At 42.7% G+C, this 26,584-nt stretch overlaps 2 long non-coding RNA genes across 2 annotated transcripts; both read left to right on the plus strand.

Moving 5' to 3' along the window:
* The first annotated feature begins 3,424 nt into the window (after window positions 1-3,424).
* LOC121763053 lies at window positions 3,425-4,663 on the plus strand. The gene is made up of 3 exons (XR_006042341.1): window positions 3,425-3,480; window positions 3,590-3,817; window positions 4,601-4,663. It is a non-coding gene; the product is annotated as an uncharacterized LOC121763053 (long non-coding RNA).
* Window positions 4,664-5,472: 809 nt separating this feature from the next.
* On the plus strand, window positions 5,473-7,071 carry LOC121763050. Its single transcript, XR_006042338.1, has 2 exons — window positions 5,473-6,540; window positions 6,757-7,071. It is a non-coding gene; the product is annotated as an uncharacterized LOC121763050 (long non-coding RNA).
* Window positions 7,072-26,584: the final 19,513 nt, after the last annotated feature.

Raw genomic sequence — 26,584 nt, forward strand, 5'->3', positions numbered from 1 at the left:
ATCGAGTAAGTCATCCTCATTATATGTGTTTACATTATGAGTATACTCCTAGTAGCTTTGATTGTAAGTTTGAGTGTGCCTATGAGCAATTTTACTCTAGCAAAGGCTAACTCAAGGGACACACGAGATCACAAGCTAATAATTTACATAGAGAGATGAAATTAATTAAAGATAAAGTACGCAACAAAAACATAGTAGTGGAAAAGATATTATCAGAGAACAACCAAGCAGATTTTTCACAGAAAATGCCTTTGTGGCAACATGTTTAAAACATGATGTGAAATGAATGGTAGTTCGATATATCTAGCTCCAAGACCTGCTTTGTGTATAAGTGGGAGAGTTTTTGGTAGTGGGTATACTCGAAAGCATGTTTTGAGTAAAAGTGGGAGATTGTTAGGTTTAGTATACCGAACAGCATTGTTTCGAGCGAGTTCGCATGAATAGAATCTTGCTTGTGTACGGAAAAACTCTACAATTCACTTTTGACCTGATTCAGTATTATTCGAGCATTTCGCACGAATAGAATCAGTATATTATTACATTGTGTTTGCTTGTCCGTTTATAAGATGTTTTATAAACATTTAAATGCATAAGAAGTAAACAAAGCCTAAGTCTTTTGCTTAGTGGCCTGGTTGTGGGCGTCGTCCACTTTAAGGTAACTACAGTCGGTTCTATGCAATGCTTTGCAAAAGAAAAAGAAGAGTTTCACAACCTAGATAGGCTTTGGCTACCTATCGTGAAAGGTTGCAATGTCAGTCCGATTATTTCTAAGCCTTATTGAAATAAGATGACGTTGGTGTGGTATAGCACTGAATGGATCTAACAGCAAGACGTGTCTTTATGCTATCTACTGAAAGACGAGGTCTTGATAAATATCTATTTCTTAATCAATGTACGTTAGCATTGAGCATACGATATTGAGTATCTACTACTTTGACTTACCAAAGGTGCGGGTTTTTCGTCACCCAACGATCCAGGTATATTGGGTAGTGGTGATCATTATCTAGCGGTGCTAGGATTGCTATTATGTTGAATCGTGCGCGAGGTGAGTCTCGTTTGATAATGTCCTCAAGAGGAGCTTGAACAAGCTTTTATTATTCAGAAACTGGCCAGTTGGAGTTTTATTACTCTATGAATAATAAATAGGGATGTCAATCGGGCTGGCCCGTCGGGTTTCGGGCCAAACCCTACTCGGGTTTCGGGCTAGCCCAGCGGGTTAATCGGGTTGCTACCGATAATATTAACATGTGATCAACCCAATAAATAATTATTAAAATTACTAATATTCATGCAATGTAAAACATTTAATTATGATATATTTGAGATATATGCTTAAACTCAATCATAAACATGATCAAATACTAATATTTCAGATATTTCGTAGAGTTTTAATGCATGTTTTAGAAATTTAAATATTTTTCTTGTGAATTTGAAGTTTTTAATTTATTTATCAATTATTATATTAATAAAAATTCAATATATAATTTGTATATATAATATAAAATTGAAAGTTATTTTTTAGTTAAAATTAATCAATAAAATGTTGAATTAGGAGTAAAAAAAATAGAATAATAGAAACTTTATCGGGTTTTGGGGCCAGCCCATCGGGTTTTCGGGTCCGGCCCTAATGGGTTGCGGGTTAATCGGGTGCGGGCTAATCGGATTTTGATTTTATCGGGCTAGAAATTTCCAACCCTAACCCTATAAATTTGGCGGGCTATTCGGGCCAGCCCACGGGTTACGGGCTACATTGACATCCCTAATAATAAATAAGTGTTTCTTGCTAAGTCTACTCTTGGAATTAATAAGATGTTAATTAATTAAGTCCATAGCAGACTTTAATTAATTAATGGGCATTTATATCTTAAGCGCGGGAAATAAATAATAAATAAAATGGAGACCCGAATTACTTGTAATTTCGGATTTGGATGGGGAGGTCAATATTGCGTCTGTAGTGGCTGCTCGTAATATTCCAATATAAGCTTGTCTTAAATTGTGGGTTCAATTTAATTAGTAAAAAGCTAATTGGGGGAGCCCATATCCAAAACCTTCCATAGATCCCTGACTGGGCCCAATATGAACTATTATAAATAGGAGAATAAAAGAGACATAAATCACAATAAAAATGAAGAGAAAATTTCGTCCATCTCTTCTCTAGAGTAGGGGACGAAAATTTCATTAACTTCCTCCGTGAGTTTTTCAGCTCTCATCCGTGAGAAAGTTCTGTCTTCTTTATTCGAGTCGTAGTGTTTCGATAAGATCAGCCCACCCTGATGTCGGAATACAGTTCGGGACACCAGTCAGAAGATCTGTGGTCTAGTATTGAAGATCATCGTGGAGAAGGCGCGAGCAATCGACGATTCTTTGGAGAATCAAATCGGTAACTCTAAACCGTAGAATTCATGTTTAGGATTTATATTCTTTAAGCATGAATTATTTGCGTTCTAGCATGCAATTCTATGTTAACATGTGAATAGATTAATCCCGTAATCGGTCAAATAGATCCTACGTCTGATTTATTTGTTTTGTACAAGTCTTCCGCTGTACAAGGGGCACCTAAACCCCAACACTTTCTTTCAAGCTCCACCACAAGAGGTATACTCTCTCAAGAGCCATTCCGCCCCTAACAACAATGGATTGCTGCACCTTAGCTAAGAGCCCCCCTGGCTCCTCAAATCATGCTGCCAAAAACGTTGGAATAGTAAAGGCAAACCAGTTTGTGAGTTGTTTGTTCTTATACATCCAATCAATCCAATCTGCAACATCTTCTTCCAATTATAAAGAGGCAATAGTGATTCAATCCTCACGCATAATATTATAAAATTACCTCTCAGCTTGTATTGTTAGCTTGCTCCCTCAATCCACAGGTGAGCTTCAGAGAGATAAATCTTCATGCAGTGAAATAAGTGGGTGTGAGTCGACTTTGAATGGTGGAGCTGTGCACATGATATGTAAGATAATATTGGGAATAAAGGTGGTGTACTTCATAGACCACATTCTAGCTGGAGCAATCTCGTAGTCACGACCGCGCCTTGCTAAGGATAACATTGTTCGGTAAATCGTAACTAGGGGAAGGGAATAAGAAGAGGGGGTAGAAAGGGGATGAAAGAAATATCGATAAGACAAACAACTACTTCTTATTAACAAAATTGAGGTTCACAATACAACGAAAGATCATGAAATTTCAAAGAGTGTTTTAACATATGTCACTCGTTACTAATCATTGTTCTTATGACCCATCTAGTACATAATACTACAATAGTGCACAACGGAAGGAGTTGTAAACACATGGTCATATGTACGAAGACATATGCCACGAAAAGCCTACGAAAGTGATGCGACGGACCACCAACTCCACTCAACCACCATTTCATCACTGCTCACCTGTAGTCGTGCAGTCGTCGTCTCTCGGCCGCCTTGGCGCCGCCGGTCGTGGCTGACTCCTCAGCGTCCGTTCGCTGCCCCGACCTCCGCCGTCAGGTTCGTCATTTTCTCTCCTTTCCTTCATCTTCTCATTTCGCACACCATGCTCATACCCACGTTTGAACATACCACACACACTTTTCTTTCTCGGTTTGGTGTTTTTTAGGCATCGGGTTCACTGAGTGAATGGAGAAGAGTGCAGCGGGGTTCGCTCGGGGCAGCGGGGCAGCATTGGGCTGCTCAGGAGGAGGAAGCGGTTGCTGCCGCCGAGTGACAGCAGCAGCAACGGTGGTTGTCCGGTAGAGGCAGCAGTGGTGCATTTCGGGCAGTGGCTGCACCCCGAGGGCAGTGGCATCGGCTTTAACAAGTCTATGCTACGCTCTCTCGTCTTAAGGTAACAAGCTTAATACAATCTTCTTGGCTATTATATTATGTGTTATGTCTTATTATCTTCGGAAGAGAAGAATATAAAATGGCTTTAATTACTAGAGTAAATCACAACATGAAATTTTATTTTCAAAAGTTGGTTCCTGAAGAGGAGTATTGACAACGAATGAAAAGTGTATTGCAAGAGTATTGACTAGGAGCCCTATGTTCAAAGCCTAAGTTGAGCATGAAATTGTGAGTAATGTTTGGTCTATTGATGTTGATAAGGATGAGAATAATTGGAAAGAAGTTTACTATCATGGTGTGATTGAATTAAGCAAAATGTGATGTAAAACTAGGAAATCAAAATTGTTTAAAGATAGATACCTTGAGAAAAAGAGGAAAGGAAGGTAGTGTGTAGAAACTTGACTTCCTTCTTCAAGCACTTACTTGATCCTCACTATGAGATAATTTTGTTTGGAGATTTTGTGGGAGGAACAAAAGAAGTAGAGGATGAAGTGGTATAGTATTTATATGGTCAAAAAGCTTGATTTATAAAGGGGATGCATTACCAAGGTTATGGACATTTTGCAAAATGAGGCATGTTGTCACCTCTTTCGTTCACTATATCATAAATGGCAAGAATCATACATCTTGTCACTCAAAATGACGGCAAGCAAGTACGACTGTCGTTTGGAAATGTGTGTCGTCGTTCGGTAAACGTGCTTGATATGATGCAATTTCGTCAAACGTCTCATCTCAATTTGATGTCAAAAAGTGTATTTAACACGTGTTCTATTCTTTCGTGTAGGTAGTGGAAGCGAAAGACGTGATTATCGAGCAAGATCCAGAGGGCGTGAAACGGGGCTGTCCGGGACAAGCATGCGCCTCATGGCACGACCCTCATGATGTTAGAAGTTGTGCTGCTATTTTTATTCTAATATTGAACTCGAACTCGATGTAAAAACGTTTATGAATTTTCATTTGTAACTCGGACTTTACAAGCGGACTATAAGAATATTAAATATTGTAATAGAACTATTTTCATTCACCACTTGAAACATACTTCATACATAACGCTCGATCACCACGTGTGGTAAAACAAACTAGGTGCGAAACTAATGTACTAATAAGTCGTTTTTTTTTCCAAAAGGCTTAGGAAATAAAATAGGTGGCCGTTACACTCGTAGTATGTGGAGGATGATTTCGAATATTCCTACAAGCATGTGAGAGGTGCAATTAGTTTGATTGTTCAATTTCATAATCTTGTTTAGCTAGTTAATAGTCTAATTAAAACTATGGCTTATGCCCTACATTTTGGTCCTTCCTCTAGCTAGTATAAAAGGTTAGAGGCTACCTTGTAATGCTTTAAGTTTCACAGCTTTATCTTCAATCAAAAATACATTCTGTGTTGTCTTATTCATGGCTTCTTTGATCATACTTTCTTTATGTAAATTCATGGGGATCTTCAATATGGTATCAGAGCCATATTGAGGATCCGTCTCCCTTTCCTTTCCTCTATTTTGTTGTCTTCTTTCTATTTGTTATTTTAAAATGTCTAATCTGAGCACAGGAAGTCCATGAGGTCAAGCTCGGTTTCCAAGAATACTTTTGTTCCCTTCTCAGCATAAAATCATTTTCTCTCTTTTAAATTAACAGAAAACAACTTTCTCATATGGAAACAGCAAATCTTGGCTACTGTGAGGGGCTACGGCCTTGAGCATTTCCTCACTGGTGAGTAAGATGTTCCCCCATAGTTTGTCTTTGTTGAAAATTTGGATGAGATGCAGTTGAATCCAACTTTCATATCATGGCATCGTCAAGATCAGCTTCTCTTGGCATGAATCCAATCCTCCTTTTCAGAAAACACCATGATGATGATAGTGTGGCTCAACACCAACAAAGATATATGGCGTTCCTTGGAGACTAACTACTCTAGCCAATCGAAGGCCAAAGTAATGCAGTACAAATTGTAACTGTAGACTATGAAGAAAGACTCTCTCTCCATGAGAGAGTACCTCAACAAAGTGAAATTGTGTTGTGATTTGTTGGGGTCAGTTGGCTGTAGGATTATGGAAGAAGATAAAATCCTTTATATCCTGGCTGGACTAGGGTTTGAGTATGATCCAGTCATGGTGACTATCACCTCAAGAGGTGAAGCTTGGTCAGTTCCAGATGTTACAAGCTTGCTCCTGAGTTTTGAGTTTAGATTGGAGTTCTCCAAAGGAACCAACATCAACACTAACAGTACACAGCCTTCAGCTAACATGATTCAAGCTTCTAGGAACAGATATGATGGTCACATCCAACATAACAAAGACAACCAGCAACATTCTAGAAGAGGTTTTGGTGGCAGATTCAATAGCTTTAGAGGGGGAAGGGGAGGTAGAGGAGGCAGATTCTCAGGCCAAAGACTTGTCTATCAAGTCTGTCAAAAACCTGGACACTCTGCAGATCGATATTGGTACAGGTTTGAGCATAATTTTACTTCTTCTTCCTCGATAGGACCTTGAAGACAACAATACCAACCACATCAAACATATTCCATTCCACATCAGCCACCCACTCCTTCTGCAAATATTGTGCAATAGAGAATAACTCTCACTCCTCACCATCACAATCCTGGACCTGCTCCATCTGAATACAGTTTTGAAGGTAGCACTACCTCCTCCTGGTACCCTGATTCAGGTGCCACAAACCATACCTCCAATGATCTCTCTAACATGTACACAAGTGCTGAGTACAGTGGAGGTACCTCTCTTCAACTTAGTAATGATCAAAGTATTTCTATCTCTAATATTGGTCAATCTCTTTTCCATTCTTCTACTGATGTTAACTCTAGAGCTGCAATTATGACAAAACCGTTTACATGTCCCTCAAATCACCAAAAATTATACTCTGTGTCTCTCAATTTGCTCTTGACAACAATGTCTTTTTGAATTTCACCCTCATTTTTATCTTGTGAAGGATTTATCATCCAAGGATATCATCCTCAAAGGCACTCCTAATCAAGGTCTCTACCGATTTCTCATCCACAAACTGAAGAAATGTCATGTTTCCAGATTTCCTGTCTTCCAAAAAGGCCAAGGCTCTAGCTTACCTACAGCCTGCACTACCATTCTAGGATCTTCGCCTTCTGTTTTTAGTACCTCAACTTCTGTTAAAATAGGAATAGACATTTGGGACAAAAGACTTGGCCATTGTAATTTTGATTCCGTTGAAAAGGCTCCACAATCATGTAATACTCCTTTTACATTCAATGAAATCAAGTATTTTGTGTCACCCTTGCTGCATTGCTAAAAGTCTCATGCTGCCATATGTTTTATCTCAGTCTCAACATTCTGCTACTCACCAATTACTTCAAAGTGATGTTTGGGGACCATTCTTGTTCTTTCCAGAAATGGTATTTCCTATTATGTTAGTTTCATTGACCAATACACTAGATATACTTGGCTTTACCGGTTGAAAATTAAGAGAGATGTGTTTACTGCATTTAAGCACTTCAAATCCTTGGTTGAGAATCAACTAAATTGTTCTATCAAATGTCTTCAAAGTGATTGGGGGGATGATACGCTCGGATTTTGCACTGTTTTAAGGCCTTTATTTGGTCCCTTTTTATTATCAAAATCACAATTTATGTCTATATTTTGCATATTTTGTCTATTTTGATATTTTGACGTGTTTTGTGAGAAATATGCATATGAGCCTAAAAAGACAACAAAAAGTCGAAGTTGGAAATCTGGAGCCTTTGAGACGCCCAGCGGTCCGCTGCAACCCATACAGCGGCCGTTGGGGCCCAACGACCACTGAGCCAGTAGCAGTCCGCTCCGGATAAAGTTGTGCTGAAACGAAGAACACGCCCAGCGACCGTTGGGGAGTGCGCAGCTACCGCTCCAAGAGATCCAGAAGCTACAGGACGATTGCCAGCGACCGCTGGAATAAAGTGTAGCGAATGCTGTTTGAGAGGCAGAGGCTACGGATCAAACCACAACGACCGCTGGCCAAGGTGCATCGGCCTGCTGGGAAAATGTGGCGCATGACAGCTTGTGTTCAAACTCATTTTTCTGACTATCTGAAGTTCAATCAGGGCGTTCTACATGTCATTCACTTCGTCTTCGAAATAGCTTCGCGTTGGTACCAAGATCATCTCAATCGGAGTTCTGTGGAGAAAGTTATAGCCATTTTACGAAGGTCGCGCAAAGCTGTCAAATGCAGAATTTAGGCAGAAATTTAAAGAATGAAAGAAGACATTACCTTGTTGATGTGTAATTTTAGGACTTTTTAAATCAGAATAGATATGCACTCAAGTTCACAAAATTATCCCTAATATTACCACTTCACTGTAAGAGTACAACTTCGTGTGTAGTAATTTAAGGTGTCGATCCACAGGGAAGGTAAGTTCGTTTAACTCCAAATAAATAAAATAACAATAAAGATGAAGGTTTTTGTTTGAAGTTTATTTTCTGAAAATAATGAAAAATAAAGTTGAATTCAAATTAACACAAGTGAGACAATTGTTATTCCAAACACTTGCTGACAAGACACAGATTAATCCTATGCATTCAATTCTATCTCATACGTTCGGGACAATTTAAAATAAATCAACATGCAAGCACCAAACATGCTAAACATCAACTAGTCAAAGAATATCTAAACACTTACACTTTAAACCAAATTCAATAATCCTAAGAACCCTACGGAAGCGCGAGATTCAAAGTACAATTGCAATTAAGATCAAAATCCATTATCAAGTTGTCATCTAAACAATTCCAATTAATAATTCATTACCACCACAATCCATCTCAATTCAAGCTAAAGAGGCATTAAATCAAGACTATAGAATTATCACTGAAGATACACCTAAAGTAATAAATTCATTCAATTAAATAAGTAGTAATAACGAACATGAGATAAAAACGAGCATAGAATAAATCACGAAATCAAAATGTCATGCTACGTGTTTGGAGTAGCACAAGATTTTTAGCCTAACATAATTAAACCAAGAACAATGATAAATGAAGATAAAACCCTAGAAACCATGGAGTAAATTTGGAGTAGATGATGGCTGGAATTTTGTCCTTTCTCTTCTCTCTTTCTCACGCTAAATTCTCCCAGAACCGTCCCTCCTTTCCTCAATTGCTCAATGGAAGTATATATGTATTTCTCTTTGTTTTTCTCTCAAAAGTGGTGTCTCTCCTCCAAAGTCCTCTGCTCCCCCTTTTTATATGTACGTTTTTTTCTTCTCCTCCAAATAGGTCACGCCACATATTTAAAATATTGGGCTTCTTTCATCTTTCAAGTAATTGATGGGCCCCTTGCTAATTTGCTGTCAAAACAAATAAAATTCAATTTATTTATCCAAAATTTAAGCTTTGTACCCACACGTGAATCACAAAATATACCAATTAATATATAATAATTAAATTTCAATAATTAATTGATAGATGATTTTCATATAAAAATCAGTAGAAATCTTTGAGTAGAATTAGTATTATTTGATTTACATCACTTGTGAAGCCAAATCTTTTCCTTAACCTATGGGGCACGAAAATTTCATCTTTCCTATTACTTGGAGGACACCTTTTACCATGATTAAACATTTTTCAAACCTATATATACCCCCTCAAACCTCTTCAACAAATCATCTTCTTTTTGCCTTATAATTCTAGAGCATAAATTTGAGAGAGTTGTGCAAGAGGTTGAAGAAGAAATCAAGAGGATATCAATGCTACAAGGATTCAACCTTTGGGTTTTATTGCTTTAGTTCTTATGTTCTTTTTGTTTTCCCTTCATTCTATATTTTTAGATTATTCAATTATGTGTAACTAAATTCATAGGATTCTAGGGATGTGTTAGTAACGACTTTGGTTATACAATTTCGTTTTCTATTTAATATCCATTTTGTTTTTACTTCATTTCTTCCCTAAGTTGTTCCATAATACTTCACGTTTGAGTGACACATTCGGTGATGATTTAATATAACTTGCTACATAATCGTGAGAGGAGGTTGACGAGTTAGATCCACTTAGTAGACACTACAATTAGTTTCCCTTAAAACGACACTGTTAATTGAGAGTGAGGACTTTTCAAGAGTCTTAGGAGCTTTTAGGAGTTACGAATCTAGGATTGACAACCCTAGTGTTAGTAATCTATGCTTGTACCGCATGGGCAAAACTTATGTGACTCGTTCTATCGAAGTATAAACTGTGCTAGGGTATTGTAGTTGGAATTTGTATAACCATAACTGTGAACGCACATCCCTGGAATTCTCTTATCACTCATATTTTACCTCTTTAATTATTTGCAATTAGTTATTTTATTGCTTTCAAACTGTTTTTAGTTTTCAAAATCTCCAAAACTTTCGGTTTTTCAAATAGTGAACGAAGCTTAGTAGAAGATAGCCAATCTGTTATTGTTTTCCCTGTGTTCGATATCCGGTACTGTCCCTTAGCTATACTATATATACTCTGTATACTTGCAGGTTTATTTAGTGCTAATAAACAGTGCATCAGGGGGAGAGAGTTTAAGGGACTCACTTCTTTTATGAATGAACATGGAATATATCACAAGATTTCTTGCCCGTGCACCCCTCAGCAAAATGGTTTGACCAAAAGAAAATATCTTCACATCATTGAAATGGCTCTTGTTTTACTAGCCCAAGCTAATTTACCTTCTGTCTTTTGGGAATATGCATTCACATCTGCCTGCTAAGTCTCTCTCTTTTACTTCTCCTTTTGAGAAACTTTTCAATATAAAACCTGACTATCATCATCTTCAGGTCTTTGGTTGCCTATGTTATCCCCATCTTAGACTCTATAATACACACAAACTCCAATATATTTATGATGTAGCCATATTCCTTGGATATAGTTCACATCATAAAGGATACAAGGCCTTACTCCCTAGTGGCAAAACTGTTGTTACAAGAGATATTCTTTTTGATGAAACTTATTTTCCTCCTTTCCTTGCTTCAGCAGCATCTTATACATTTTCCACTTCAGCCACTGAAAATACCTCCCCCAACTTTCCTTTTCCCTTCACTTTAGCTTCTTCTGAGCCTACTAATTCAGTTCTTTTGCCCACACCTAACACCATCACTCCCTCCTTAGACTCACCACAGCCTTCTACTCCTTAATATCATAATGCTTCTACCTCTCTTGTATCCTCTAATGAAACCCACACTTTTGTCTCATCTCCCATCATCACTTCAACTACTCTCAACTCTCCCAATCCTCCTCCTGCTAATGCTCACCCTATGGTCACCCGAGGTAAAGCTAGGATTCAAAAACCCAAGGTCTACTGAACACCACTTCCACTGAAGACCCTTCTTGTGTTATTCCCAAAAACTATATTGTTGTCCTTCTTGTTGCTGTGTGCAAGAAGGCTATGCTAGAGGAGTTTCTGGCCTTGGTAAGAAATAAAACATGGATCTTAACTACATTGCCCTCGACAAAAATTTAGTTGGTTGCATTTGGGTTGATACGCGCTGGAGAGTGTACAAGCGCGGAAGCATGAAGGTAGTTTGGCCCAACCAAACGCCCGAGTAACAGAAGGAGTTAATGCTAGAAAATCTCGGCAGTAGTTAGTTGTTATTTCCTGATTTATTGTTGCATCTCTTTAGCTTTAGTTGTTATTGTAAGCCTATATATATTGAGGAACCGAGAGAGGAGAAATCATCTTTGAGAAATCAGTATTTTGGGCGAATTATTCGCAGGCCTCCTTGGTGAGGATTGTTCTTTCAAATTCATTTCAATTCCATTCATTAAATCAATAAAGCCGAGTTCTCCTTTCCCATATTCATTGGTTCCTTTGTGTTTACGGCATATAGTGAATCTCCCAAACTGATAATCTTGAGCACTCCTCGTGCTCCTATATTCCGGTGGCCTTAACTCTAACAAATTGGTGCGGTGAACATGGTGGTTGGTACTCGTAGTACGGACTCCCGGTTGGATGGCTTAGTTGGATGGCTTAGAGAAGGCGACTGAAACGATGAATTTCTCAGGGTGCTTAGGTGTCGTTCAAGCAAGGATATATCATACTGGTCAGGATAGAGATCCTAACTAAGCCTAGACCCTGGTTTCAAAAATTCCTCAACCCACTTCTACTAATCAGTATAGTGGTGGTAAGGGTCGAATCCCACAGAGATGGTGCGTTAAAACTATTGTGGTGATATTCTGGATGGTTTGGTTAGCTACCACGCTCGGGTTGAGTCTCTACCTAGGCAAGAACTTAAAGGTAATTTCCTACTGACTAGAATGGAGAAAGGAGTGTAGGGGTGCAGCTGTGTACGTGGAAATAGGGAGACATTTTTGTAACAGGAAATATTTGGAAGGTACGGGATTCTATTTTGGGCTAGACAGAATATTCAGAGGGTAGTGGTAGTCAAGGTGACTGGGCTGACAGATCTGCAGGTTATAACGAAAAGCAAAGGACAAAAAGTAAAAAAAAGCAAAAAGCATCTAAAAAGCAAGTGGTCCCCAACATTTGACAGGACATCATCTTCTTCAGCAACACAAACTGAAATCAGAAAACAATTCCAGATTCAACACGGAAACACAGTTTATTCTATTCGCGAACACAGATCCACAAATACGAACACCAAATCTTAAATCAAGCACAGAAAATGCAACTCCGCATACTGATCAGCAGGAAAACGAAAACGAACTCAAACAAGACTTCACATGCAGCGATTCACTCACGATCAACAGTTCCACACTTAACTAAAGGAATTTTGATGGAAACAAAGAAAGGAAAGTTTCAGCACTTAAAACACCAAGGAACCTTAGATCTAAGCTAACTAGGCGAAATAGGAAGGAAAATAAATCAACACGATAACCGAAACGGAAATCAACTTCATAGCATAAACACGTTCAAATCTTCAACAAGTACTTCAAAAGCAGAAAATATCCAAAAGCAACAAAGATCCAACGTAAAGAAAGCAAGTAAATTAAACTACGAAAGCGAATAAAAGTGTTTCGCCACTCCGGGCGATGAAATCTCTAAGCTACGGTCTTGCTGGCTGGAACGGACGATTTGGAACTCCGGGAACATCTAGATCTTCAAGTGACCATGGCAGTGGCGAGAAATGAGATTCTGGACTGGGCTGAAGGACTGAACTCCGAGAGAATTCTACCTAAGAGTGATGATGATGATTCGATTCCCCTTTCTCTCTCCAAGTGGCTTCCTTTTATAGGGAGGCTTACCCTTGATTTTTAGGGTAAGACCTTGCGGTGAGATGACTTCTTTGCCCTTAATTGTGATTGAGCAGTCCCAGCTATCCTCATTCTCCATCTCGAGCCATATTTGCATGTATACTGGTCAGTACGTAATCGTCCTGACGCCCTTTTCACTTGAAGTGTCTGAAACTCTGCCTACTGGCTAGAATGCTTACCCTGCACGCTTAAGCAACTAGTTTTTGCAGATATAATTCAATTACGCACATCATACTGACCAGTAACCTAGGCCTAGAATACGACTTATCAAACTGCTCACACTTACCACATGCTTGTCCTCAAGCGTGAAGAACAAACAAAAACGAATAAGTCAAATTCTAGCCTGGTTACTCCCCTGACCGACTCTACCTAAACTAGACTCGACGCAAAGAAAAACACTTGGTCAAACACAGAAAAAAAAAAACACACAAACACACAAACACAAAAACACAAAGATTTGGGCTATATTTTCAACCATCCCTTACCTCGGGATCTGGTGCAATCCGGCCTTAGACAGCCTTGAACTCCTGCCACCCCCCATTCCTTCCTGGTCAGTACATCCGTTTGTCAAGATCGCCCAAACTCTCATACCTCACCAGGAATGTTAGGACCGCATTCTCTCAATATGCTCAACCACACTTGCTTCGGACTTAGATCTCACGTGCAGCTACTGAAGGACTTAAAGGCTTGTAATGGGGCTATTGGGTTGCAGCGTTTTGGGGTAGATGTTCCTAAGGCTCTAAGTTTTCAACATTTCTATTTTATTAATGCGGGAGAAGTGTGTGCTGTAGGCTTTTGATCAGTTGCTTTTTAGCTGGCGCTTCTGGCTTGGGTCTCCAACTGTTCAGTATCATCTTGTGGTTTTGCCACCCTTATTCCTTCTCTTTTTTTGTGGTCAAGTTTCTGACCATTTTTCTCCACAATCTTTTTTTTTTTTTTTGGCTTTGCCACCCTTATTCCTTCTTCTTCTCCCTTTTTTTTCTTTTTGTGGACCCGGGATAACTCCCTGGTCGATTTTCTTCCGAACCTTCTTGCCCAGCTGGAGTCTGCTTTCTTGTACATCTTTCTGACCAGTAGGCTTCATTCGCCTCACGCTTTGCACACACACAGTCCCAGTGGCTAGGGGTATTTATCTGGGTAAAAGAGTTAGGAAAAAAGGTTCTAAGGGTGGTTTTTTTTTTTTTTTTTTTTTTTCAGATGGGGGGTTTCCTACTGCCTTCAGTCTTTGCTACCCGTGGTCACTTCATCCTAGGCAATTTGTGGCAGCCTCTCTTTCTTTTCCATATATGTGGAAAGTGGTTCAACTTAAAGCTTATAACTCACATTTTAAGAGGGCTTTCGCGCTTGGCTCTAAGTATGGGCGTTTCTCTCATACTCACATCATCTATCCTGACTAGGAGGTACTAGGGAGGGTGGTTTCGGTTTTCCAGCACGTCTTATCTCCCTCAGTTCCCTTCACCGTCAGCTCAAGACGGTTGAGTTTTAAGCCCAATCAACACACAAAATAAAAAAACTAAACCTAACAGGACACTAACACAAGCACGAACACAAAAACTACACATATACACATACTCATCATACTGGTCATTGCGTCCCCCCTCCCACGTCACAAGTGTCTGCCCTCAGATAGGGCTGTGAAGTGGAAAAGGTAATGGCCAGTATGATGGACACATAGACAAACAGACAAAAACAACAAATTAAAACTAAAACTTCTCACACTTAGACTATGGAATAGGCTAAGTGTGAGATTTTGAAAACCTAAACAGCAACCAACAAAACACATATATATATACAAAACTCCTCACACTTAGGCCGTGCAACGGACTAAGTGTGCGTCAATCATGCTTACGAAAAACAGAAAACACAACACATGCGTCAAAAGACAAACCCTTAACTTCTCACACTTAGACTATAGAATAGGCTAAGTGTTATGAACGGGGTTTGCGCACAAACAGAAATTATACTACCTAGACACAAAAAACACAATTAAAACAAACGAAGAGCTAAAAACGAGAAAAAAAAAAAAAAAACTAACTGGTCAGATGGGGGTGGTCTTAGCGAAGTCTCCTGCTCCTCCGTGGGGCAGGTGGTGTAGGCTGCTTTTCCAGGGGTTCCTCTTCCGTTCCAGTGTGATCCTCACTCTCCTTCGCCGGTTCCTCGGCTGCTGCCGGCACCTCGGCGTTCTCTTCCTCGGGCTCGTCTATCATTGTCTCTGGTGGGTGGGTCTCATCGTCCTGGCCTCCATGGCCGCTTGTTCCTGTAGCTTGTTCTTTCTTCCGGCTGGTCACTTCTTCCAACAACACATCTATCACGGATGCCATCCGGCCCATCTCCGTGATCAATCGATGGTTTTCCTCTCCCAAAGTAGTCACTAACGTCTCCATAGCGTCTTGCTTTTGAGCCAATGTCTTCTGCTCTGCAGATCTCTCCAACATCCTTTCCATCACTGCCGCTAGCTTGACCATCTCTGCTTTCAATTGCTTATTCTCATCTCTAACTTCATCCATTTCCTTCTCCATTCTGGCTTGACGTTGTTCCTGGTCCGATGCCAATCCGATCATTTCTGCCCTTATCTGTCTGCTTCCCTCCGCTATCTTCTCCACAGCTTTTTCCATCCCCTCTTGTCTCTGGTCGTGTGCCGGTGCTTCATGAGCTGCTGCCAACCGAGCAGTGGGTGTAGCTTCCTCTCCCATCGCGTAGAAGTGTGGCACGCCTTGCCTCATGTATACTGCATTCGTCCGGACGAATAGGGGGTATCAAACAATCCTGGGGCGTCCACCATCGTCAAGGGGGTTAAGTCTTTGTCCTCTGAAACGGTGACGTTGTTTCTCACAAAGATTCCCAATATATGGCAGAGGGAAATATTCCGTGCTGGGTGGGTAGCGATGAGGTGACATGTGTATGTAGTCCAGAACCCTAAGTGCAACTTCTTGCCTCTCTTGGCACACCACATAAGATACAATTCCGTCATCGATGTCCGGACTGCCGAATTCGACTGTCCTAAAAGGTTGTAACCCAAGAAGAGTTGAACCAGGCGTAGATTAGGATCGTTGAGATGGATAGATCGGGAGATAGTGGACTGAAACTGTCCTGCCCCGGGGTGAGTAAGCTCTTCCCAAGCTACCTGGGGCTCAAAGTCCACATGCCTGCGGGGAATCCCCCGCTCCCTATCTCTCCACTCGGGCCCTATGGCCTCCTCCAAACTGCATATCCCTAGCCGAACAGTCCATTCAATCAAATTCATCCTAATCTCTCCTCCAAATACTCTGAAACTGATGCACTCTACATCCAAATCCGTTGTGACCTTGAATCGAAAGGTCGCGAAAAATTCTTTGGCCAAATCGACCGGAACATTCAAATTCTCATTCCTTAACAGCCATTCAAAACCCAATTCGTGGAAAAGGGCGAGAAACGATTCCCGAACCTTCAATTCATCTAACGAGGGGAGATGAATTACCTTTCCACACTTAACCTTCTTGCCTTTTGCGTTCTTGGTGCGATAGATGGATTGGAGCTCCTTGGAGTCAAAAAATTGCATCCCCTCCACCACGTCATCTGTGAGCTCCACCGTCCAACGCTTATATCGGAGTGGTTCTGCAGGTGGATGCAATAGCTCCCGATGATCGTTAGGGAGTTGCTGCTCCTTGTACTCCTCATCTTCCATGGTCGTATCGCTATCGGATTCAGATTCTTCACTGATCTCATATTCACTGTCACTCTGTGTTTGCCGGTTTTATGGGGTCCTCTGGTCAGCCTTAGTGATCACGATGCCTGTGTTCACGGTACGCAGTTTTTTGGTACTCGGCTTGTTCTTCACAACGGCTTTTCCTTTCCTTTTTCTTTCTATCTGGTACCTGGCTTCCTCCTCAACTTTGTCGTTCTCTACTTCGGGTTCTTTCTCAGCTTGTGTTGAAAATGGGTACTGGGTAGTAGGACCGGTCTCCCTGTGGCCTACTGACCTGGATGCGAGGTCCAGACCCTCAGCCATCCCGTCAGCCTCTTCACCTTGGTTGACCCTGTTCAGAATCGAGTCAAATTCTTCGTCTGTCATTAGGCCTTGTTTTCTGGCCGATTCATTCAAATCTATTTCCGGCCTTCTCACTTCTTGAACTACCGGCTCCGCTTCGGGCGTTTTCTCTGTTCCTTCGCTCCCCTCCGGAGTTGTCTTGCCTTGACTCAACTTTTTCGTACGCTCCTCAGAGTCGGAGTCGTAATGTGCGGTGATAGCGTCGAGCTCTGCCGAATTCGGCACTGAATCTGCTGCATGACTGTCCGGCGCAGGCGGGAGTTCACTGGGTGTGGTTCTTACGCCCCCCATTTGATCAAAACCAGTCAATGCCGCCGTCCAGTCCCGAGTAGGGTCCTGTTGACGAAGAAATGCCATCATGGCATCCATGGAAATCATAGGTGGTGGCTGAGCGGTCGGTGCTGGTGGCGGTGGATTTTGCTGTGGTTGTGCCTCCTGGGTTTCTTGGCGGCGCGGTTTGATTTTCCGGGCGAAAGCTTTCTTCCCCATGAGTGGAAATCTGCGATTTAGTGGTGAAAAGGTAGGGTTGAGGGTTGAGAATGATGTTTCCGCGAGAGAGATGAACAAGGATTTCTTGAAAGCGAATTGAAAATGAGGGTTTGTGAGGGAAAAGTGTTGGGACGGTAAGTTTAATTCGGGTGAGAGAGAGCAGTTGCAGGTGGTTGTAACCGGTTATCAGGGGTAGCCGGTCGCGACGTTTCAGACGGGAAGGGCGGTTGAGGTTGCTGGCCTCTGATTGGTCCGCGCGTCTTTTCCCGCTGCTCACGCGCTATTTCTCTTGCTGTCACCCTGCAAAAGCTGCACAAGCTTTAATTCAAATTTTCATCCTTTCCATAATTCCTCCTCTATTTGCCTAAAAAAAGGAGACTAATTTAAATGGGCACTTAAATAACATTTTGAAATAGCACCAGATAAGCAATCCTTTGGTCAATGCGCACTTCAAATTAAAATTAAGGCCCGAAAATATTTTTTTTTTTTGGATTTTTAGGAATTATCTAGCGTGCAAAAAATAATTAGGTAATTTGGAATTCAACTTGGCCAGTATATGCATACTATTCTCAAAGGGAAACTGGCCGCGCGGAATTCCAAATTCCTATCTTACTGATCAGTATGAAACCGATGTAAGTGGCTGTAGTGGAATTTCATCCACTACACCCACCTCGCTATTATCCCTGAATATTTTCAACCTATGCCCATTTACTATGAAAGGTTCAGAGTTAGAAAAACTCCCTGAAATTTCTACTGCCCCGTTGGACCGGAGTGCAGTTATGATGTAAGGTCCTGTCCATTTGGACTTGAGTTTCCCTGGCATAAGCTTCAATCTTGACTGGAAGAGTAGTACTTTCTGGCCAACATGGAGCTCCTTAGTCCTCAGATTTCGATCATGCCATAATTTAGTTCGTTCTTTGTACCACATGGCGGAATCGAATGACTCCAATCTAAGTTCCTCAAGCTCCTGCAGTTGCAGCTTCCTTTCCTCTTCACAGGCTGTAGCATCCATATTCACTTTCTGTACTGCCCAGTATGCTCGATGCTCGATTCCAACTGGTAAATGGCACATCTTTCCAAAGACAATCCGGCAACGGCGCCATTTGAAACGATGAATTTCTCAGGGTGCTTAGGTGTCGTTCAAGCAAGGATATATCCTCCTGGTCAGGATAGAGATCCTAACTAAGCCTAGACCCTGGTTTCAAAAATTCCTCAACCCACTTCTACTGATCAGTATAGTGATGGTAAGGGTCGAATCCCACAGAGATGGTGCGTTAAAACTATTGTGGTGATATTCTGGATGGTTTGGTTAGCTACCACGCTCGGGTTGAGTCTCTACCTAGGCAAGAACTTAAAGGTAATTTCCTACTGACTAGAATGGAGAAAGGAGTGTAGGGGTGCAGCTGTGTACGTGGAAATAGGGAGACATTTATTTGGAAGGTACGGGATTCTATTTTGGGCTAGACAGAATATTCAGAGGGTAGTGGTAGTCAAGGTGACTGGGCTGACAGATCTGCAGGTTATAACGAAAAGCAAAGGACAAAAAGTAAAAAAAAGCAAAAAGCATCTAAAAAGCAAATGGTCCCCAACATTTGACAGGACATCATCTTCTTCAGCAACACAAACTGAAATCAGAAAACAATTCCAGATTCAACACGGAAACACAGTTTATCAATTCGCGAACACAGATCCACAAATACGAACACCAAATCTTAAATCAAGCACAGAAAATGCAACTCCGCATACTGATCAGCAGGAAAACGAAAACAAACTCAAACAAGACTTCACATGCAGCGATTCACTCACGATCAACAGTTCCACACTTAACTAAAGGAATTTTGATGGAAACAAAGAAAGGAAAGTTTCAGCACTTAAAACACCAAGGAACCTTAGATCTAAGCTAACTAGGCGAAATAGGAAGGAAAATAAATCAACACGATAACCGAAACGGAAATCAACTTCATAGCATAAACACGTTCAGATCTTCAACACGTACTTCAAAAGCAGAAAATATCCAAAAGCAACAAAGATCCAACGTAAAGAAAGCAAGTAAATTAAACTACGAAAGCGAATAAAAGTGTTTCGCCACTCCGGGCGATGAAATCTCTAAGCTACGGTCTTGCTGGCTGGAACGGACGATTTGGAACTCCGGGAACATCTAGATCTTCAAGTGACCATGGCAGTGGCGAGAAATGAGATTCTGGACTGGGCTGAAGGACTGAACTCCGAGAGAATTCTACCTAAGAGTGATGATGATGATTCGATTCCCCTTTCTCTCTCCAAGTGGCTTCCTTTTATAGGGAGGCTTACCCTTGATTTTTAGGGTAAGACCTTGCGGTGAGATGGCTTCCTGACGCCCTTTTCACTTGAAGTGTCTGAAACTCTGCCTACTGGCTAGAATGCTTACCCTGCACGCTTAAGCAACTAGTTTTTGCAGATATAATTCAATTACGCACATCATACAGACCAGTAACCTAGGCCTAGAATACGACTTATCAGCGACCGATGAATTGGAGAAAGGTGTTGATTCGCTGCAAGCGTCAGTGGGCGTGTTGAACTCCCGGTCCCAAAAAACGGACAAACGGATCTCTGTAGTGGCTTCTCAACTCAGGCTGCGTATCGCTGAGATGCGGAAATCCAGTGGCAAAACGGGGTCAAATGATGAGGAATCTTCTTACAACTTGGATTCCAATTCCACGGACAATACCAGCGCTGCGTCACTGACTATGCCTCCTTTCGACGATTCCGAGGATGTTGGATAGCAAGCCAGGGCCGAACAATATTTCTTGGTTTAGAATACTCCAGCTGCCAATCGGGTATGCCTCCTTTCGACGATTCCGAGGATGTTGGATAGCAAGCCAGGGCCGAACAATATTTCTTGGTTTAGAATACTCCAGCTGCCAATCGGGTAAAGGTAGCGATGGTCGCGTTAGCAGGACGGGCCCTACCTTGGTATCAACTCTTGATCAAACGAATCCCTACTCTCTCTTGGGATCATTTTGTGCAAGAACTAATGAAACGCTTCGGAAACAATGGTGCTCTGGATGAATATGAGGCGTTCGCTGTTGTCCGCCATACCGGAACCCTTGCTGACTATGTAGCGGTTTTTGAATCGCGACTCACCTTGGTACCAGATTTGGCCTACCACCAATATCTGGGTTTCTTCTTGGCTGGCCTTCATCCTGAAGTTCGATTGCAAATGAAGGTAGCCCAAATCACTAACTATTCAGATGAGGTCCAGTTTGCTCTTGACATTGACCAAACTCCTGGGTCCCAACCGTTGGACTCCGGTCTCTCACTAAACTCCAACCAGACTGTCAGTTCGGTATCTGCCCCTGGCGGGCCGGTCTCCAAAGGTTACTCCCAATCTTTTTCTTCTCAATCGGTCTGGGACCCAACCGGAACCCATCGCGCCGGTTTCAAAACATGACAACGGAGGAATACCAGAAGCATCTCGCAGCAGGCACGCGCTTTCGATGTGGCCTGAAGTTCGGCCGTACGCATCGTTGTCCCCCTAAAACACTCAACGTGTTGGTGTTTGACGAGGAGGAGGACGACCCATCCGAAGGGCTGGTCAGAGAGACAGAAGAGGAAGATGTTTCGGGAGAGTTGCAACTATCAGAAATGTCCTCAAACGGATTGGATTCATCTCAAACCATGAAGCTATGTGGACATATTGGTTGCTATAAGGTGCTGATTATGGTAGATAGTGGTGCTAGCCATTGCTTTATTTCTGACCAACTCGCAACTTCGCTGGCTTTATGGGTGACTCCAACAATTCCTTACTCTGTCACATTGGGAGATGGATCTAAGGTCCGGGCGACCAGAATATGCCGCGATGCCGCTCTAACATTGGAATCTGAGGTGTTTACTGTTTCGTGCTACGTGTTTCCTCTGCGAAACATCAATGTCATCCTCAGTGTATCATGGTTGGCTTCTCTGGGGGATGTCACATCAAACTGAAATGATCTATCTATGAAGTTCTCAGACCAGGGTCGACTGGTGGCACTTCGGGGCGACCCCTCCCTGGCTCGGCAGGCGTGCTCGGCCCGCGACATCCAGGCCCTCGACGTGGGCGATTCTTGCTGGGTTCTGCGCTCGATGGTCAGTGTCTTTTCCTCCGACCAGTTTGGGCTTAGTGACGCCTTATCAGAGAGAGAACAACAATAGCTACGTATGTTGACTGAATGTTTTCCAGCTGTCGTCAACACTCCTGTGTCACTCCCTCCGGCTCGGAAAGCTGATCATCGCATCACCCTACAGCCGGGCTCATCACCCGTGTTAGTCAGGCCTTACAGGTACAACCACTTTCAAAAAGATGAAATGGAGAAATTGGTGGCTGAAATGCTGGCGTCGGGTGTTATTCAGCCTAGCACAAGTCCTTACTCGAGCCATGTTCTCCTCGTTCGAAAGAGAGATGGATCGTAGAGGTTTTGTGTTGACTATCGCGAATTAAATAAGCGGATCGTGCCAGATAAGTACCCGATTCCCATTATCCAAGAATTGCTTGATGAGTTACACGACGCACGGTGGTTTAGTAAGCTCGATCTCCGGGCCGGTTATCATCAGATCCGCGTCGCCGCCTCGGATGTTCCCAAAACTGCGTTTCGTACATACTCGGGACACTATGAGTTCTTGGTTATACCATTTGGCCTCACCAATGCCCCTGCCACTTTCCAAGGACTCATGAACGACATTTTCTGCCCCTTTTTGCGGTGACACGTCCTGGTCTTTTTTGACGATATCTTAATATACAGCAGATCATGGGAAGCACATCTTCGACATCTTAAACAGGTTTTCCAGCTTCTCCAAACCCATTCGTTGGTGGTCAACCCGAAAAAGTGTATGTTAGGCCGAACGGAGGTGGAGTACCTCGGCCATATTGTCTCCTTCGCTGGGGTTAGAATGGATCCCTCAAAAGTCTCCGCTGTTATGCGCTGGCCGACCCCCTCCACCCTCAAGGGGATTCGCGGATTCCTCTCACCGGGTACTACCGCCGATTTATCAAAGATTATGGAAAAATTGCAGTTCCTCTCACTGCCTTGTTGAAGAAAGCAGAACCGGCCCCATCTCGACGCGCTTGGAGTTGGCCAGCCGAGGCTGACCAAGCATTTCATGACTTGAAACGCGCTCTCACGACAGCCCCCCTTCTCCGCACCCCAGATTTCTCTAAGGAATTTGTCGTCGAGTGCGATGCTTCTGGTCGTGGCCTCGGCGCAGTCCTAATGCAAGACCGCCAGCCCGTCGCATATTTCAGCAAGACGTTGTCATCTCGTTGGCTCGCTAAATCAGCCTACGAAAAGGAACTTATGGCATTGGTACTCGCCATCCAGCATTGGCGACCCTATCTCTTAGGCAGACGTTTTGTCATCTACACAGACCAACGAAGCCTACGGCAATTATTGGCGCACCCCCTGTCTACTCCAGCACAACAGAACTGGGCAGCCAAATTATTGGGGTAAGATTTCTCAATTGTGTACAAGGAAGGACGGCTCAACCGGGCTGCTGACGCTCTCTCACACCGGGACACCGAGCAGATGTAGCTGGCGGCTCTCTCTCTACCAGTTTGGGCAGACTGGTCTGCCATGCAGTCCTCATTGGCAGTAGACGAACCGCTCCAGAGGATCAAATCGGAGCTGGAGGCCGGCCGACCTGCAGCACCACATTATGAGCTGGTTCACGGCATCCTTTTCTACAAGGGCCGATTCGTGGTCCCTTCCAACTCTTCTTGGATCCCAAAGCAGCTGGCAGAGTTTCACGTCACCCCAAGTGGGGGTCACGCAGGAGCCTACCGGACATATAGGCGCCTTGCTTCAAAAGTCTACTGGCCCGGCATGATCAAGCATGTGACAAATTTCGTTGCAGCTTGCGCAACCTGTTAGCGGAGCAAAACCGAGACCTAGGCCCCAGTAGGTCTCTTGACGCCCTTACCCATTCCAGAGCGCGTATGGGAGGATGTGAGTATGGATTTCTTATCGGGCCTGCCGAAGGCTGGAGGCATGGACTGTGTGTTTGTGGTGGTCGACCGTTTATCTAAGTATGCCCACTTTATGGCCCTTCGCCACCCATTCTCCGCCAAACAAGTGGCCGAGGTGTTTACTAAGGAGGTGGTTCGCCTACATGGGATGCCCCGGTCCATAGTCTCTGACCGTGATCCTATTTTTCTCAGCTCGTTTTGGCATGAACTATTTCGGGCAACAGGCACTAAACTCAAAATGAGCTCAGCTTACCATCCAGAGACGGATGGGCAAACTGAGGTGTTGAATCGCTCCCTTCAAACTTACTTGCGGTATTTCTCTTCCGACCAGCCAAAACAATGGAATAAGTGGTTGGCATGGGCTGAATACTGTTACAACACCAGCACCCATTCCGCCTCCGGCATGTCCCCTTTCGAGGTAGTGTATGGTCGCCCTCCTCCCACAATCCATGACTTTCTACCAGGTGAAGTCCGCTCACAAGCAGTTCTGGACAGCCTTCGCTCCAGAGACGAGATGTTGGTCCAATTGAGGTCTCATTTGGAACGTGCCCAGCAGCGGATGGTCGCCTCCGCCAACAAGCACCGAAGAGATGTGGAGTTCGCCGTTCCACCCTCACAGGCAGACCACTCTGTTCTCAGCGCCGAATAGGAAGCTGGCCCCTCGATTTTTTGGGCCTTTTCGGGTGGGAGCGCGGATTGGCAGTACTGCCTATCGTTTGGAGCTACCAGCAAACTCTCGAGGTTTTCCACGTCTACTTGCTTCAACGAGCGATAGGTTCAGAGGTGCCCGAACACAATTTACCTGCTTCGCTGTGGGACACAGATCCCCCTGTGCTTCCAGAGCAAGTGCTGGATCGGCGTTCTGTAACTCGGGATGGGGAGTCGCATGATCAGGTCTTGATTCAGTGGCTCGGTCAGAAGGTGGACGACGTCACTTGGGTGGATGTGGCGGATATGCAGGGTCAATTCCCTCATTTCCGCCTTGAGGACAAGGCTTCTTCGACGGCCGGGGCAATTGATATGCGCTGGAGAGTGTATAAGCACGGAAGCAGGAAGGTAGTTTGGCCCAACCAAACGGCTGAGTAACAGAAGGAGTCAAGGCTAGAAAATCTCGGCAGTAGTTAGTTGTTATTTCCTGATTTATTGTTGCATCTCTTTAGCTTTAGTTGTTATTGTAAGCCTATATATATTGAGGAACCGAGAGAGGAGAAATCATCTTTGGGAAATCAGTATTTTGGGCGAATTATTTGCAGGCCTCCTTGGTGAGGATTGTTCTTTCAAATTCATTTCAATTCCAGTCATTAAATCAATAAAGTCGAGTTCTCCTTTCCCATATTCATTGGTTCCTTTCTGTTTTCAGCATATAGTGAATCTCCCAAACTGATAATCTTGAGCACTCCTCGTGCTCGTATATTCCGGTGGCCTTAACTCTAACATGGGTTTTCAAGTTGAAAAGAAATTTTTCTGGTCTGATTGCTAGACATAAAGCAGACTCGTGGCTCAGGGATTTTCTCAACAGCCCAGCTTTGACTATAATGAAACATATTGCCCTGTTGTGAAGTCCAATATAATCTGATTGATGTTATTTCTGTTGGCTGGTGCATTACTCATCTGGATGTGAATAATGTTTTTCTGCATGGAGATCATGTGAAGATATCTATATGAGGTAGCCACCGGGTTTTGAGCAAGGATCTTCCCCAGCTAATATGCAAACTCAATAAAGCCATCTATGGCTTGAAGCAAGCATCAAGGTCTTGGTTTCTTTTGGTGCAGGTAGTATTGTTTTCTCTCGGCTTCAATCAGTCTAAGGCTTATACTTCACTCTTCTATAGGATCAAGGAATATGAGGTTATCTATTTACTTATATATGTAGATCACATGTTGATTTGTAGGCCTTCCACCTCTGATGTTCAAAAAGTTATTAAGCTACTTAGTCAGCGCTTTTCTCTAAAGGATTTAGGGGAAGTGAAGAGCTTTCTTGGCATTGAAATAACTCACACCACTGAAGGCATTCATCTCAATCAAATGGTCTACATCAAGGATCTTCTAGCCAAGCTGAATATGGAAGAGGCTAAGGGATATGCTACTCTGATGGTTTCTAACTTGAGGTTATCAAAAAATGAAGGTCACTGTGTTGTTGATGGTACTCTTTATCGAAGTGTTGTGGGAGCATTGAAATATGCAACCATCACTCGACTAGAAATCGCATTCTGCGTGAACAAGGTTAGCCAATTATGGTCTCAATATCCGCAAAACGGTAGCAACCTATATCTGGATATTGCACTTACTTTGGAAGCAACCTAATATCTTGGTGTTCAAAGAAGCAAGTTGTTGTGTCTCAATCGAGCACTGTGGCAGAGTACCATAGTTTGACACTAGCTACTTCTTAAGTCAGCTGGATGGACTCACTTCTTACTGAATTGAAAATCAGGCCGAAAGTCACTCCAGTTGTTTCGGTCGACAATCTCAGCACCATTACTCTAGCAAGCAACCCCGTTCGTCACGCCTGAACTAAGCACGTAGAGTTGGATATCCACTTCGTCTGAGATAAAGTATCACCAAAGCAAATTGATCTCAGACACGTTCCTACCAGTGATCAGATTGCGGACATATTCACCAAACCTCTTAGCTACCAATTCTTCTCGAGGCTAAGGAACAAGTTGAACATTTGTCTATTATCCTCGCTTGAATTGAGTGAAAGTGTTAGCTTGCTCCCTCAATCCACTGGTGATCTTTAGAGATATAGATCTTCATGTAGTGAAATAAGTGTGTGTGAGCCGACTTTAAATGGTGGAGCTGTGCACTTGATATGCAAAGATAATATTGAGAATAAAGGTGGTGTACTTCATGGACCATATTCTAGCTGGAGCAATCTCGTAGCATGTGGAGGATGATTTTAGATATTCCTACAAGCACGTGAGGGGTGCAATTACTTTGATTGTTCAATTTCGTAATCTTGTTTAGTTAGTTAATAGTGTAATTAAAACAATAGCTTTTGCCCTACATTCTGGAACCTTCCTCTAGCTAGTATAAAAGGTTAGAGGCTGCCTTGTAATGCTTTGAGTTTCACAGCTTTATCTTCTATCAAAA

Source organism: Salvia splendens, chromosome 13 (genome assembly GCF_004379255.2).
Source record: "Salvia splendens isolate huo1 chromosome 13, SspV2, whole genome shotgun sequence".
Lineage (NCBI taxonomy): Eukaryota > Viridiplantae > Streptophyta > Magnoliopsida > Lamiales > Lamiaceae > Salvia > Salvia splendens.